Below are 15,358 nucleotides of genomic sequence, written 5' to 3'. Positions count from 1 at the left end.
TGGCTCATGCACCCATTCAGCAGCTGCTGGGACAGCAGCAAGGAGTGGTTCAACAATAGGCTCATCAGATGGAGAATTTTGGCTAACTGTGCTTTTGGCTATTTGAAGGGTTGCTGGCGCAGTTTACTCGCTAGTTTAAAACTTAGTGAAAGCAAAGTCTTCCTTGTTATCACTGCTATTTGTGTGTCCTAGAATATCTGTGAGGGGAAGGGAGCAAAGTTTCCACAGGAATGGGGCCTGGAGCTAGATAGGCTGTCTGCTAATTTTGAGCAGCAAGATATCAGAGCTATAAGAAGAGCTCAGCTTGGAGCAACATATCTCAGGGAGGTCTTGAAATCTCATTTTAGTAATGACACATAGTAATGTGCTCTGCTTCTCTGTACTGTGCCTTCCCATATTGTGCAGCTTGGTGTTTGTCTGCCGCACAGCCTCTTTGTTGCCTCAGTTTCCCTGTCCCTTCTGTTTCTCTCCCCACCATTTTAAAGTAATAAAAATGTAATTCACAAGATATGATAACTAGAGTCTGAGGGAAGCCAGCTGAGGTCACTCAACTAGGGTGTACTGCAAGAAAAGAGATGGGCAATCCCCAAAGCTGGTGGTTTTTCCCATATACATCTTCACCAAGCCAGACCAAAACTGCTTCTGTATTACCTTATTGGTTAATCAGAAATCAAAATAATGTAGTTCTCTTAAAGTTCCCAGTCTCAGACTTCCATGTAAACACCCCAAGTCAGATAAAGCTCTACCAATCCCAGAGAATCCAATACATTACTGTGACGGATTTGCACGGGTGCGAGCACCGCGCACCCCGTCCCCGTCCGAATAAGGCCAAGTCTGGGGAGAGGGCGGGGCCCAGCGAACCCACCGTCTGGGCGTTGGCTCTTCGGCCCCCAACTGGGGGACCTAGGTGTGCTGTCTGGTTGCGGGGGCGATCACCCCTCGGCCCCTGAGGACTGAGGGGGCTCGGCGGCCCCTTCGTTGGAGGGAGGTGGGAAGAGGGGGGTTGATGCGGGGGGGGAAAGGGGAGTGGGGGACCCGGGCCCTCCCTCACCTCCGGGTCCCAGCCCGAGGCCCTAAGCGGAGGTCGGCGACCTGTTGTCGCCCTCCACAGCGGACAGGGCTACGGCCCTCAACTCGTCCGCCCACGGGCGCCAAAAGGGCCCTGCCTCGGGCCCCTTCCACTCCCCGCTGACTTGCCCGGCTAGCGGAGCAAGGTTGACATCACTCACCACGCTGTAGCCATCGGGCGCGTCCCAGGGCGAGCCGCCAGCTGCTGAGCCCGTCTCTCCGGGATGCCCCAAGGGCTGGGGGTTTGGTGCTCCTGGACGCCAGGACGCCCGGCGTTGCACTCTCCCCCCTCTTGCCGGGACGCTCCCGGCCTTTATGGTCGCCGGGGGATGACGTCGGGGCGGTAAGCTCCGCCCCCCTGCGCCCTCCCCTTCGCGGCTGCCCCAGCGTGTTCCCGGGCCTTCCGCTGGAGCGTCAGCCGGGGCGGCAGGGTCGGCCGCTTCCTGTCCGCTCGCGTTCTGCCCCGCCTCCCGCTCCCGGCTCCTGTCGGCGCTGCGGAGCGTCCGGACCCCAGCGCCATCGCGCCGGTGTGTTTGCCAGCCGCGGCGGCCGCTTTTCCCGCCGTGGGGGGGGGTTCTCCCTCGGGTTCGAGTGCGGACCTCGCTGGGTCTGTCACAATTACCTTACAGGTCAATACATATATCAGACCTTATCCCAAATACATGCTTACAGCCAATTTTTATTAACTAAAATGTATTCAAGAAGAGAGGAGGGTATTGGTTAAAAGATCTGTATACATACTGACATGAGTTCAGTTCTTGAGGTTCAGATGCATAATAGTGATATAATTTTGTAGTTGCAAAAATGTTCTTTTAGGCTGTGTCCAGACTCAGGGTTTTTTTCGGGAAAAGTAGCCTTTTTCCGAAAAAACTTCACCTGCGTCTAGACTGCAGCCGCGTTCTTTCGAAATTAAATCGAAAGAATGCGGCTTTTCTTTCAACGGTGGTAAACCTAATTCCACGAGGAAGAACGCCTTCTTTCGAAAGTGCTCTTTCGAAAGAAGGCGTTCTTGAAAGCAAACAGGCTTTTTAGAAAGAGAGCATCCAGACTCACTGGGTGCTTTCTTTCGAAAAAGCGGCTTGCTTTTTCGAAATTCCGCGTGCAGTCTAGACGCTCTCTTTCGAAAGAGGCTTGCAGTCTAGACATAGCCTTAGAGTTTAGTCCATGGTTATAGTTCAAAATCTAACATCATATTCTAACATCATTGTTTCCAGCCAATGATTGGGATCTCACCCCTTATGGCTTAGGTCTATCTAAGATCAACAGGATCAGGACCAAAGGGTCTTTATACATTGGCAGCAGCCTCTTGGCCTGGGGAAACACAATAGTCTTCTATTTCCCAAAAATCATGGTAATTAACATAAGGTAATTTGTCCATTAAGCATTTTACCTTAAACTTTAAAAAGACATCATGACAATGACGTTATTTCACCCAAAATTCATCCAAATGTTAATATTCCCTTTTGAGCTCCACACCAACAGTTACAGTGACTGTCTGTACATGATTTGCATCCATAAGATATCAGTAAACACCTATTATTAATATTATCTCTAATTTCTAACAATACAGGTTTGCATTTCAAATCTCTAGTCTAACTAGCCTTGAATAGCCTTCATTATCATTTACATACTTTTCTCACATGCCACTACATTGACTCCAGATCATTTGGCCTGGGATTTTTTTAACCCTTTCTGGCCCTGTATCCTATGTGGCACATTTTTTTTTTTTTTTGCCATTATAACACAGTGTTGTCATTGTCAACAATGGCTTTTATGGACATATTATAATCAGATAATGCTACACAAGACATGGACTTTTATTACACAAACATGCTGAAACTTAAAAAGCACAAATAGAATTTAAACTTAGTGGACACATGGTGGAATAAAATTGGGAGGGGAAAAGCACATTAATTTTGTTTTAGATGCACGGTGGCTTTGCCTGTCACATATCATTGTCACTGTGGCTTTTATTCTTAGGACCCTCCCCTGGGGTAGAGTGGAAAGACATTGCATTTTTGCCCCTCTGAAACATTTGGAAGAAGGAAAGGGGGGAACACGGTGATGTTGGGATGCTGTTCTGCAAGGGCTGCAGAGGAAGTCAGGTCTCAAGGGGTTTCTCCTGAAGGTCAACCAGATGCCTCAATATGTCTGTCCTTCAGAATTCCCAGCACCTCTTGCTGCATGCCACACTCATGCTCTTTGGTTGCTCTCCTGCTTGCAATATCCAGCCCCAGTTTTTCAGAGAGAGAGAAATCCTCTAGTCTAGACTTTCTGCTTGATATCTGCTGCCCCAAAGGCATTCATAGCATAGGTGCTGACTTCTCCTCTAGCTAGGGTTGCTCAACCCTCCCCTCTACCCTTGGCCCTTCCCCCACACCAATCCTCCCCCAAGATCCTGCCCAGCCTGACCTGTGCCTGCCCCTACTCCGCCTCTGCCCTGTCTGTATTCCACCCCTTCCCCCAAGCCTACACCCACCTGTCCTCTACCTTCTTACCTGAGTATGTTGCATCCTCGCTCCTCTCCATCCCTCCCAGAGCATCCTGAATGCTGCAAAATAGCTGCTTCGTGACTGGCAGGAGGCACTGGGAGGGAGGGGAAGGAGTTGGTCAGCAGTGCCACCAGAAGACAGGAAGCACTGCGGGCAGGGAGGAGCTTGTCTGCCAATGGGTGCTGAGCATGTATTAATTTTTCTCCTTGTTTGCTCCAGTCCTGGAGCATGGATGGAGTTGGTGCCTATGGTTCATAATCTTGTTTAACACCAATGTAGAAGAGCTAAAGGCCACACTTTCAGCTGTAAACCATGGAAAGCACCAAGCAGCCATTGTCAATGCAGACACAGGCTCTCGTGCAGAGTTGCATAAAAATCACTGCTCTTATTTCACGGGGGAACAAGTACATTTTCATTTACACAAGGTATTCATTGAACCAGTTTGCTGTCTCAGTTATGGTAAGTTTGGCATGGGCACCAGACCATAAGCAACACTGGGTAGGTAACTTGCAGTGGGACCAGAGGTGGGAAGGGGGCCATGGCACCTCCCCTTTATAACATGGGAATTGTCTGGAGATCAGACAACATTGACCCTGCTAAACTAGAAGTTGCGGCGGAGGTGTGGGAATGCTTGAAGCAGTAAGCAGGCACCACAAAATTTCCCTTTTCCTTTCCACCCCACCCCAGTGCCACTGCTACTAGCTGTTGCCTAAGGCTTGCAGTTACAAAGGTCAATGATGACCTCTGCCATCCAAACTACCGCCATATTTTGGAAAACATGGGTGAAGGGACAGAAAATCACAAGGTGGGGGGTGGGAGGGACACGCACACACTATTGTTTGAGATCTGAGCAACTGAAATGAAAACTACTACTACCTCCCCCGGATGACTCTAACTGCCATCACTCTGCCAAGAGTAACAGAGGGGGCAAAAGAAAAAGATGCTGCAAGCATCCAGATATAGGCCAAGTCTTTATTCAGTTGAGCAGCATATTATGATGATGCCAGCTGAATTAATATGGGAGTAGATTGGGAAAATGTGCTATCACAGTGGAAGAAACAAGGCCCTCCCCGGAAACTTTCAACAGATTATTGTACATGTCCAAGAAAGTTTCCTAGAGATCTCTGTGGATGATTCTTAAGTAATCCCTGTGTATATAAAGACCTTTTTATTGACCACCTTCCGCCTAGCTGGTGTAGTCCCTGGGAAGCAAATAGCCACATGACCTCACCCTGTTAATTTTAATTTAAAAATAGAATATAAGAACATGTGTCCCCAAAATATTACTTTTAATTGCATACTCTCACCAGAGGGTCCTTCCCTGGAATCACACTTGGACATGCTGCTGTTCTGCAACTGGCTGGACTACCCCAAAGTTACAAGCAGCTCCTGGCTCTCCTAGACAACGGATCCCCTGCTCACCTGTCCCCCATTCTCCTCCTCCTCCTTTCTTCCTTGTCCAAGACCTCTTCCATAGCATTGCCTGCACTAGCTAGGACTCCAATGTAAATGTATTCACACTGTTCTTGGGATTTTGGTTGAGTCACTGCTGAGAATTGCATGTCTGCCATGCTGCTCCAGAATGATTGTTCGCCTCCCTTGCCTTCTGGTACACCTGACAAAGTTCCTTGATTTTTCACATGGCATTGCTGAGTGTCCCTGATGTAGGTGTCTATGTTTCTGCAGCTGGATTGGAGCTGTCCCTGCTCAGCCTCTTTTCCTCACTGTCCATTAAGATCCACCACTGCCTGTCTTCTCTAGGTTAGAGTACATTTGAAGCATGGAGCCTCCATGGTCAACTGGGCAAGCAAATTCTTCATTGTTGAAAAATCAGAAAGTGGAAATTCAAACGCTGACAATCCATTAAAAGGATAGAGGCATTTTTCCTGTGTATCTGGCTGCTGTGCAGCAGAGTTGAAATCATTTACCAGAATAGTCACAGTGGAGCATTGTGGGATGTCTCCTGGAGATCAGTAAAGTTGTCTCTGTACCCTCTGTATTGACCTAACAACATTGAATTAAGCGCTACGCCTGTCATGGAAGTGTAGTAACTAAATTGCCATAGCAGGTGAGTTATATTGACGGAGGGACCTGATAGTGCAGAAATATTCATTATTAAGTCAACATAAGTCGAACAAGCTGTAGTGTAGACCAGGTCTCAGTAGAACACCTAAAAGGAGGGTGGAAAAACAGGATAGAATTTTAGTTCATGGGACAAATCTTTGGGTTCAGCAAAGCAGGCTTGACACAAGACCTAGGGCTACATAGGTTAGGGCCTTTTTAATATTTCCTCAATCCTGAGGGCTGGTTCAGCAGCTAGTAGAAGTTTCAGCTGCTTAACTGCTCTGTCTTTTACCACCTATATTGAGCCCTGAGGACTGTAATGCAACTGGAGATTGCTGGAGCACAAGATGTTCTAACTAGTGATAAGCCTCCTTCAAAATGGGGCTGCAAATGGGGGGGAGGATGAGGAGGGTATAGAGCTGACATAACCCCAACTGTCTTTTTAGGACAGTATTGTGGCCCCTTTGTGTAGTGTGGTCAAAGCCAAGACCAAAGTTCTGGCTCTATGTTTATAAATCCAGTGGGATTTAGATGAACAGGGTGGAAAGCAAAAAAGGTATTGTCTGCTCACATTGGACTTCAGTCCTTCATGATGATTATCAGTAAGGTGTTGAACTTGTATGTCTTCCATTAGGGGCAAATTTGACTGCATTTAGTTAGAAACAAGAACCCCAAATAAAAATCCAGACAAACAGGATGGAGATAGTCAATGGCCCAAAACATCTTCTACTATCAAAAGTCATAACAACCATTGTCTAGTCTTATTTGCCTGCCTTTCAACCTCTTTCAGAAAGTTAGCTGGCTGCTCAGAAAGCCAGCTTCTAACACTAACAACTGGCAGATAGTGGATTTTTGGAAATTAAGTTTTATTATTGGAATGATCAGTCTTGCCGTTTTTCCACAAGTTCACATCTCTCAGTTTAATTTCCCCCCAAACTGATCTATATCTTGAGAATGGATAAAATAAAGCAAAAACAGAAATAATAGAAAATATAAGTACTTGATGATCTCAGGCTCTGGGAAAGAGATGTTATCTGATAGATACTTTTTGTAGATCTTTCAATTCACACCCATCTGCAAAGTTTCCAATTTAAAACATGCCTCCCTTTTCCCTGAGGCATCATCAGACATAATATCATTCATTCATCTTGTTGAAAGCCAACATAATTTATAGCCATCTTCTTTTGTAATCAAATAAACTACCTTGGAAGATTAAAAATATAGGACACTCGGATAGCTACTGTGAGTCATTATTTTCAACTCCAAAAGCCAGCAAGATCTATATAAGTCCTTATGAAGGTGAATGTGCTTCATTTCCTAATGGACTTCTGGCATTTTCTAAGGCAATTTGAGGAAGCAAATTACAATACCCTGATTATTACTGAATTATAACTTTATCATGTTGATTTTTCAAATTCCATCTGCCTGTTGGACCTCTTGTCTATTCATTTTAATATTAATTATAAAAATGGTATTTATTACAGATCATTATGCTTTTTAAAACACTTATGCTGAAAAAAGCAAAAAAAAAGTGCATTATGGCTTTTGCAAACTATTTCACTGATCTGCATGAACACAGTCTCTGAACTGTGCTGTACACTGCACACTGACTTTTCTAGGCCATTGGACTGCCAGACATACAAACATATTGTTTGAACTGGCTTCAGACAATTACAAGAACAATTTAGGGGACAGATATTGTGGACCCTAGCAAAATATACTGTTGATGCACCATGTTGCCATATATAAGCAAAAACTAGCAGAAAATATTAGATATGTAATAGAATATACTAGCTCATTGAAAACTTCAACATTGACACAAGAATTATAAAGCTGTATGTATGTTCTGTGAATGCCTGCATTTGCACTAAGATATTGTTTACAGAATTAAAATAATAATAACATAAGACATACTTTCAGATTGTGTCTAAGTAATAGTCCATGAAGAATGGTAGAAAACACTGACCCCTGGAGTGATAAGGTCAAAATTATGACCAGAGTGGTCAGTGTCATGTACTCTGGAAATGCTGCTGGAGGACTGTTAGGGTCAACATAGGCAACACAGTGTCTATAAGTCCTGCTGTGTCAACATCAGTACGTCAACTGTGGCTGAACACTACTGTGGAAGGTGGTGTTATTGTATCTCTGTAACTGAGCACTTGCATTAGTAGGAGACAAATTTAACTGTAGACACATGGACCACCAAGTTGACACAAGGTGTCCTATACTGACTTATAGGCTGCAGACTAGGCCTAAGGTGGTCATGTCAGTATTCTTCTTCTAAATTTCCTTGTTTTCAGTATTTACAGTATGTACAGGTGAGTGAACCTGTTAGGTAGCACTGGAAAAGAGATGATATCCACAAAGGGGATCTGTGGAGAAAACTAGGATTAGTGGAGGAGGTAAGAGGCATTTAGCATCCTTTTAAAACTATCTCCCCATCACCAACAGACTTCCCCAGAACAGTCAGGCTATGTCTACACTGGCATGATTTTCCGGAAATGCTTTTAACGGAAAAGTTTTCCGTTAAAAGCATTTGAGGAAAAGAGCGTCTAGATTGGCACGGACGCTTTTCCGCAAAAGCACTTTTTGTGGAAAAGCATCCGTGGCCAATCTAGACGCGCTTTTGCGCAAAAAAAAGCCCCGATCGCCATTTTGGTGATCGGGGCTTTTTTGCACAAAACAAATCTGAGCTGTCTACCCTGGCCCTTTTGCGCAAAAGTTTTGCACAAAAGGGACTTTTGCCCAAACGGGAGCAGCATAGTATTTCCGCAAAAGGCACTGATTTCTTACAGTAGGAAGTCAGTGCTTTTGCGGAAATTCAAGCAGCCAGTGCAGACAGCTGGCAAGTTTTTCTAGAAAAACGGCTGATTTTCTGGAAAAACTGGACAGTCTAGACACAGCCTCAATGTATAAAATATAGAGATAAAATGGTTTCTGTACAGCAGGGGAAGTTTGGGGGAGGCAAACAAGGGAAGAGATCTGGAGTGTGAGTATGGATTAGCTTTATCATAAAACTCATTCCTTTATGGCCTGGGAATAGGTCAACAGGCTCACTCTGGCTCTTGCTAGTTCATGAACTGTTATCCTTAATGGATACCGTAGGTAGCTCTGTTTTCAGGTGTGTGTTTGTAGGGAGGTGTTTTACTGATTTAGCCTAGTTTGGTCAGCTGCTGAATTCAGCAACATTTATTTCGAATAATTGTAAATAGATGTGTCTACCCAGGGGTCTGCAGCATTTAACTGAAGGGTTGGCTAACTAATGGCTGGCTCTTTGAATGTTTTTCCACTGCTGTGGAAAGGGGGGACTGAAGGGGAGAAGGAGATCAGCCTATATCGTATACAGTACATCAAGTCTTTGTGGCATATATTCTTTGCATTAATCTCTGATGTAATTAGTCCTAAATCCACCAATTTATCCACAATGCTTTTTAATTTTCTACTGGCGGTTATTTTCTGAGGTAAACTCTGATTTTTTTAACTACAAAATCTGAATTTGTTTTTTAGCAAAGAAAGAAAGTCCAGTGTTTCTGGTAGGTTTTTTTCCTGTCTACTTGGAACATTCATGATCAGTGTGCCTTAGGTGAAACATTTCATATGTCATTCTAGCATTCCCTGTTGTGAAACTGACTACAAGCAGCATGAAGCTGGAAGCCAAGAATACATTTATTTTTAAACAACTCTTTCTCATGCAGATTTTACCAATAAATATAGGCTTAAAGCTAGTGTAAAAACTGTTTCTATAAACAACCTCACGTAATGAAGCATTCTGGAAACAATTATAGTGTTAACACAAAAATATTCATAATGAAATGAGTAAAACATTTAAAAGACTTTGTTCAGCATAGTTGCTCTTCAGTTAACAGGTAGTAGACTAGAGTTAGAGCATAACATTAAATCCCACAGTATGCTATGTATCCACCTATAATCACACACTGAAATAACGGAATAGTCATCTTACCCATTTAATAGTACCGAATAGAATTTTCCTCTGTTTATAATGGAAAAGGGTCCCTTTTTTCAATCTTTCATGTGTGCAGTCAGTTTGACTTTATGGCAGCTTTGCTACACAGAACATAATATGCTGGTACAAAAGCTTTAGGAGAAGCAGGTATAATGTCTCCAAACTGGGAAAGACATTGCCTGAATAAATCTCTACTCCAATTTTAAACCTGGCTGAAATGGAGATAATATCCAGCACAAAGGATATACTTTCTATAAGGTAGAAGAATAGGGCAAAAAATTGGGTCCAAAGAGATTTTGCCAGGAAACAAGGAAACATTCTGTCTGGGGGCTTGTGTACATAGGAATGTTGTAGTGGTATAAGATACAGTATGAACTTAAACTGATTGTTATACACCTATAATTCTCCATGTGGACGCTCTTAGGTCACTTTGGAAGGGAGTTACATTCAACCAAAAGAAGCCACTCTTATGATAGAGGAAAAGTGTCCCAACAGGGAATTACATTGGTTGACCTATAGTGGTAAAAGATTTGTGTAGCTAAACCTCTTTTGACTGAACACAGCTTGAAGTATACCAGAATGCAGCACATAGTAGAGGCAAAAATACTCCTTACAACAAACTATTGATTCAGCAATCATCAGCCACTGTGCATCATTGTTAAGTTCATGATTGTTGATAGAAACAGTATATATATCAGGCAGTTATTGAAACAAATAATTGTTTCCTTGATCACTTGTAAATTTCTTCTTAGCATTATGTGTAAAGGCTGTACTCTCTGCTTAACTCTTAGTCCAGGGAACATGAGTACTATATCCATGGCCCTAGCATGGGTAAGAAACCCCATGCACTCAAAGCTGTCAATTTTGTCAGGGACATTTGGTTAAATTACATGCCTGAATATCACACAATCTTTCGCCCTAATAGTCCCCATCCCCAACTTGCCAACTCCAAGCTGGTTAGCAATGGAACTTGAGCCATCAGGAATGGCAAACTTCTAGATCATAGAACAATAGAATACTAGACCTGGAAGGCACCTCGGGAAGTCATCAAGTCCAGTCCCGAGTCCTCATGGCAGAACCAAGCACCATCTAAATTACCCTGGTAGATGTTTATCTAATCTGCTCTCAAATATCTCTGATGATGGAGATTCCACAACCTCACTAAGCAATTTATTCCAGTGTTTAACCACCATGACAGTTAGGAAGTTTTTCCTAATGCCCAGCCTAAACTTTCGTTGCTGCAATTTAAACCCTTTTATCATTTTTAATCATTAAGCCCTTTAATCATTTTTCTTACTCTCCTCTGGATCCTCTCCAATTTCTTCACATCTTTCCTGAAATGTGGGACCCAGGATTGGACACAATATTCCAACAGAGGCCTAATCAGTGCAGAGTAGAGTGGAAGAATTACTATATATTACTAAAATGACTATAACAATTTTTTTCTGGGCCTGTATGGCCACTCTACTGTGTGTCCTGCGGCTGGAGGGTTGTGGCAAGTTGATCACAAAGCTCTAGAAATTTTGCTTTCTTCATGCAGAAGTTCTGGACCCATTCCTGGTCATCCGAGGTCCACATGGCAATGTGATCCCACCAGTCTGTGTTTGTGGTTGTGCTCCAGAATTACTTGCCTTTGTAGGGGACATCAGTAACAATACCAAAAATCATAAGCAGCATCAGCAATTTGGAGGCTATCATGCCTGTATTGTACTTTCCCCTAAAAGGTGCCTTTGGTAGGACAGAAAATGAACACTATGCCCATTTCCTGACAAAGGGATTAAAAGTGCAAGAAGCACAAGTTCTTCACATGGTATCTCCTCCATGTTGTTGGTGCTGATTATCAGAAACATGCAGACCCAAAAGATGGCCCTGCAGGATGGGTTGGAAAGCTTGGATAATTTTTGGTAAGGTGTCACAGATGACCAATCAAGTTTTTCCAGTAGATCATTACCAAAAGTTTTGTGTGGTTATAACGGGGGGAGATGTTAGGAAGCACATGGGTTAGGATGGTTTGACTAGAGTCTGTGTAGGACAATGTGACAGACCATATCCAGAAACTGTAAACCTAGGGTGGCTACTCATTGTGGATTCGCAAGTACTCAGCTAAATTCCCACAGATTCTGGCAGTGTAATCATGCCCTATGTTAGGGCTGAAAAGAAATGCCTATCTTTTCCAGCAGTACAAAATCAAAAGCACTTTTCTTGGAGGCTGGCTTCTTAGACATCTGAATTTTTTGTTGTAAAAATGAGAAAGGTGCCTGGCTGAGGATGGGAGAGATGCCCACTTTATGACTCATAGTCCAGTGGTTAGAGGACTTACCTTGAATGTAGAAAACAAAGATTCAATTCTCTGCTCTGCCTGACAAATGATTTGAACCCCTTAACACTTTCATAAGTAAAATCATTGCATGTAATGTGGCATAATATAAGTCGGGCACCCTCATGAATAATTATTCTTGCTGGAAAACATATAAAATAGTGGCATGCATGAAAATGAGAAATATTCACATGTTGAAGTTGTTTTCATGAATTCACAAAACCAATATAGTTCAAAAGAGAACCACTCATGTATTTTGAAGAGAGGCACTGCAGATACTTTAATTTTGTTTGCAAGAGTTGCTGAAGTAAAATATTTACTGAGATTTGTATTACTTTGTTAGTTCCCTAGAGTATTCTTCTCTCTCTCTCTCTCTCTGCATATATGCCAATCTATTGATGGCTGATATTACTCACTATAGCCATGGGAGTAAAGTTGAGCACAGCTATAAATCTTCTGCTAGACTTAATGACCAGTATGTATAACAAAGTACTCTGAAGTTAATGCAATGGTGTATATACAACTGTTTTGAAGATAGCTAGAGCCGAGTATATCATAGTCCAGCAGATCTCAAACTGTGGGTCAAGACCCCAAAGCAGATCAATTTTAATGGGTTCACCAGCACTAGTGTTAGACTTTTACTAGGGCCTAAGCCTGAAACCCAAGTTCCACGGCCCCAAGGCCAGAGCTAAAGCCAAATGACTTCAGCTCTATATGGTGGGGCTCAGGTTACAGGACCCTTGCCCAGGGTGGCAGGGTTTAGAAGGACTCAGGCTTCAATCCCCTCTCCTAGAGTAAGGGAGTAGTTGCTGTTGTCAGAAGCAGGGTGCACTGAAAAGCAAGAATTTTTGCGCAAGAGCACGTCCACACTGCCATCTGCTTTTGTGCAAGAGCGTCCATGACAGTGTGGAGGCTCTCTTGTGCAAGAAAGCTCTTATGGCCATTTTACCCATAAGGGTTTTTTGTGCAAGAAACCCGTTGCCCGTCCACACTGCCTTCTTGCACAAGAAGGCTTATTCGTCATGGGGAAAGGAATAACTCTTGTGCAACAAGCCCTCTTTTCCGATGCTTTACTGTAAATTTACTTGCGCAAGAATGCATGTGCAGTGTAGACAACCATTCTTGCGCAAGAAGCCTGTAGTGTAGACATAGCCTACAGTCTCTGACTGCTGCTATAGACCACATAGCTGTGACAATCAGCCATGGGTGCCATTTAGGTGGACTGCAACCCAGTCCTAAGTTTCCTACTATACCAGGACACTGCCTCCCCTCAGTTTTCTTTGTTTACTCTGCTCCCCCTCTGCTTCACACTAATCAGAGTGAAAGAAATGCAGGCCCATCAAGCACAGCAAAAGACCCAATCAATGCCAACTGCTGCTTGGCTCCTGGCTGAAATCAGCAGCTAGGTTAGAATCTGAACTCCTGAGATATTGGTTCCATCTTGAGAAGTACAGAACTATAGCAGCAAAAACAAAACACAAAGGTGAGCTGTCACCTCTTTGGCTTACTCTTCTCCCCTCACCAGCCAGACAAAAGCTATCTAAGCTCCTGTTCCATGCCAGGCTCTCCTCGCTACCTAGGATGGCAGTCTCACAATCTTGAGTACCTTCAGTGAATCATAGAACTGGAAGGAACCATGAGAGGTCATTGAGTCCAGTCCCCTGACCTCGAGGACCCAATATCGTCTAGAATGTCACAGAGGTGATGGTTATACCCTCAAATGCTTAGAGCCACAGCCTAGGTGCCTCCTTCCAATACTTTGTATTTATTCATAACTATTTGCATAAACAATTCAGTGCACATAAACCCAAGCCAAGATTTGTCTGACAAAATGGCTATGTCTAGACTGGCATGATTTTGCGGAAATACTTTTAACGGAAAAGTTTTTCCGTTAAAAGTATTTACGCCAAAGAGCGTCTAGATTGGCAAGGATGCTTTTGTGCAAAAAGTGCTTTTGCGTAAAAGCATCCGTGCCAATCTAGGCGCGCTTTTGCGCAAGAAAGCTCCGATGGCCATTTTAGCCATCGGGCTTTCTTGCGCAAAAAATTTAGGTGCCTGTCTACACTGGCCCTCTTGCGCACGTATTCTTGTGCAAGAGGGCTTTTCCCTGAGCGGGAGCGTGAAACTATTTGTGCAAGAAGCACTGATTTTGTACATTACAAAGTCAGTGCTCTTGCGCAAATTAAAGCGGCCAGTGTAGACAGCTAGCAAATTTTTGCGCAAAAGCAGCCACTTTTGTGCAAAACCTTGCCAGTCTAGACACACCCAATTTGTTTTTTATAGATCTACACTGCTAACATCCATCATTTAATTATATTCTTTACAGTGAGTCCTTTTAAAGGTATAGACCAACGTGGTACAGGTTGTACCTCCCTTAACTGGGACTCTGTGGTCTGGCACATCCGTGATCCAGCACGGAGCCCCGGTATAGGGAAGTCAGAGTGTGGGGCAGGAGCGGCAGGGGGGGCGCGGAGACTCAGCCGGGAGTCAGGGCGCAGAGAGGCGGGTGGTGCAGCAGGCGGCCAGGTGGGGGGCTGGCAGCGGCAGCCATGGAACTCTGGCCCTAGCCATAGAGTTCAGGGACTGCAGCGGCAGCCACAGAGCTCCAGCCCCCGGCTGTGGAGCTCCAATCCCAGCGGCAGCCAAGATCCTGCAAACAGCAGTGAGGCTAGGCTGGAGCCCTAAACAGGGTAGCAGGACATCCTGGGTAGAGGGACCTCCCCTGGTCCGGCAAATCCCCTCATTTGGTACTGCTCAAGTCTCCAGGGTGCTGGATGAGGGAGGTCCAACCTGTAATAAAGAAATAGTTTAAATAAATAGACTGGACTACTTTGGGGTTATTGCTTTTTGTTTAAATGACTGTATTGATTGAGTAGAAATCTGGCAATTCTATTTTTGTTGATTTTTCCCCGCCCAGATGACATCATGAAATTATCCCTTGCTTTAGTTCGTATCTGGGGTATTGTTTTTCAGTAATTTATTTACTTTTAAACATTCCTGGAAAGAATTAATTCTCTCATTCACCTCTTCACAATTTGGACCATAAAACCATGGGTGGTGGGGGAAAGGCCCAGCTGGGATAGACAGCAAAGGCTCTGCCCCTTCCACCCAAAGCCACACCCCTTCCCAAGATCATGTCCCTTCATAACCTTTTCTCCTCCCCTCCTCTATCGCCACCCGAGGTCAGTGGCATCTGAGTGTCACGGATCCAGCCTTCCCCAGTCACCGAAGAGCAGGGTGCCAGCCATGCAGCATTGCCCTAGCCTTCCTGGCCACTGGACTGGCAGCTGTACAGTCCCAGCTTTCCCTGGCTGCTGGGCTGCCATGGCCCCAGCCCCTTCTAGGTGGCTGGGCAGTGTAGGCAGTTTTGAGAAGGCAATGCCTTCCCTTGCCTAAATTACCTGCTGCCCATGCATAAGACTTTTTTTAAAAAATACAAGGCTAAGCAGATTT

This window comes from Pelodiscus sinensis, chromosome 3 (assembly GCF_049634645.1).
Source record: "Pelodiscus sinensis isolate JC-2024 chromosome 3, ASM4963464v1, whole genome shotgun sequence".
In the NCBI taxonomy this organism is placed as follows: domain Eukaryota; kingdom Metazoa; phylum Chordata; order Testudines; family Trionychidae; genus Pelodiscus; species Pelodiscus sinensis.
Note: the sequence above shows the minus strand (reverse complement) of the source record.